The sequence below is a fragment of the Coenobita brevimanus genome, chromosome 58 (assembly GCF_032717465.1).
Source record: "Coenobita brevimanus isolate Jiangsu-jjx chromosome 58, ASM3271746v2, whole genome shotgun sequence".
Classification (NCBI taxonomy): Eukaryota; Metazoa; Arthropoda; class Malacostraca; order Decapoda; family Coenobitidae; genus Coenobita; species Coenobita brevimanus.
In genome coordinates, this window is record NC_137011.1 from 37762873 (window position 1) to 37765062 (window position 2190).

Below are 2190 nucleotides of genomic sequence, written 5' to 3' on the forward strand. Positions count from 1 at the left end.
GGTCTAATGGCAGTTGTTGTTCCAGGTCCACAGCTGAAGTCACATCAGTTAAGCAGATACATCAGTGTGATCAACAGTCAACTTCCAAAGTAATAATTACTGAGTGTACACAGGAATGAGATCATGTACTGCCTGAGCACATCCTATAAGTGGTACTTCATCCAACCATTTATGGGCTATACTGTGTTAGTTTACTTCATTACATGGTAGTAAATATAAAGCATTTGATGTGTGGTAATATTGCAGCTTGGATCATGTAACTGTTGTGGTATCATTTTTATTTATTGTCATTTTGCTGGTGTTTTGCGTGAAAACCAGAGGACAACTGTTAAACTTAGAAACGCAGGTAATTATAGTCTCTTTATGGACAGTTTATGAATCTTTAGTAATGACCTGTGGAGTTAAATTTATGGTGCCTTAATACCAGTATGTGTGTTGATGATTATTGTGTTCTAGTAATGAGTTATATGCAGATATTTAAGGTTCACTGCTACTGTGTGCCGTAAGTTGCTGTTCAGTAGTTATGGGAACATTTTGTACACAATAGTGATCTTATTGAAGGCAGATCATAAGGCAAGTGATGAAGTGGAGACTTGACTGAGTTTGAAAGGGAGTAAGAGAGCCAGATGTGGTGTAATGGAGGGAGTTAAGGAAGAACCAGATGTGAAGGCAGGATGTGAGGTGAATGTAGGAGTAAGAGCAGGGGTTAAGGAAGAAGCAGAGAAGTTACAGCATGGAGTGAGTGAGGATATAAAGCAGGTGGCTAAAGAAGCACTCAGTTGTTCATTCCGGAGTGAAGAGATTCAAATGTGAGCAGTGTGGTAAGGTGTTTGGGTACAAAAGTCAGCTCAACCAGCACATCTTTCTTCATTTAGGAGTCAAGAATTTTAAATGTGAGGAATATGGTAAAAGGTTTAGTCTGAAAAGCCATCTCATTCGACACCTGGTAATTCATTCAGGAGTGAAGGACTTCAGGTGTGATGAATGTGGTAAGTTGTTTGGCGATAAAAGTCATTTAAATGCGCACTTAATAATTCATTCAAGTTTAAAGAAGTTTGAATGTGATGAGTGTGGTAAGCTGTTCCGTCAGAAAAATAATCTAACAGAACATTTGTTAATTCTTTCGGAAACGAAAAACTTCAAGTGTGAGGAATGTGATAAGGTGTTCAGAAGGAAATCTGATCTGATCCGACACCTGGACATTCATGCCAATGTGAAGAAGTTTATGTGTGAAGAATGTGGCAAGCTATTTGCTCAGAAAGGTCAGCTCACCCGACACCTAGTAGTTCATTCAGGAGTGAAGAAATTCAGGTGTGATGAATGTGGTAAACTATTCACTGAGAAAAGCAGTGTCATCCAGCACATGTCGTTACATACAGGAGTGAGGAAGTTCAGATGTGATGAATGTGGTAAATCCTTTGTGAGGAGAAGTGATCTCACCTGACACTTGTTGGTTCATTCGGGAGTGAAGAAATTCAAATGTGACGAGTGTGGTAAACGGTTTGGGGATAAAAGTAATCTCACTCAGCACATACTAATTCATTCAGGAGTGAAAAATTTCAAATGTGATGAATGTGGAAAGCTGTTTAGAAAGAAATGTGATCTGAATCGGCACTTGGATGTTCATGCAGGTGTGAAGAAGTTCAAGTGTAATGAATGTGGTAAATTGTTTAGAACAAAGAAGGATTTAGCCAAACATAGTGCCATCCACAGAAAAATCAAGAAGCATTGATGTTATATGACTATGTTTGTTGGTTTCCTTAAATTATCTAAAAAGTAGGTAGAATTAGGTGAAGTCTTCATTTTGGCTAATGCCATACACTGTTTCAGTATGCAAAAGTTTCCTCAGGCTCAGTGAATCAGAGGCAGTTCACTTGCTTCCATCTATCTGATAACTAGAGCCAGATAATTTAGTTAAACTTCAGAGAGCCATCTTTAAGGTCAGAAGCTAAAGAATTTTAATTACTGGTATTTGAAACATGTGCACTTGCAAATGCAGTATCTGCATATGTAACTGTCTCTATCTATCTATGTATTGCCAGACGCCTTAATCCCGTAAGGGGTGGCCACAAACGAACTGCCTCCATGTCACCCTGTTCCCCGCCATTTCACTGTCCTGCTCCCAGCTCTTACCCTCCTCTCTCATATACCACTCCACTTCATTCCTCCATCTCATCCTTGGCCTCCCTC

At 39.4% G+C, this 2190-nt stretch overlaps 1 pseudogene; it reads left to right on the forward strand.

Annotated features, from left to right (window-relative positions):
- The first annotated feature begins 636 nt into the window (after nt 1-636).
- Nucleotides 637-1732, forward strand: LOC145402568 (uncharacterized; annotated as a pseudogene).
- The last annotated feature ends 458 nt before the right edge of the window (nt 1733-2190 follow it).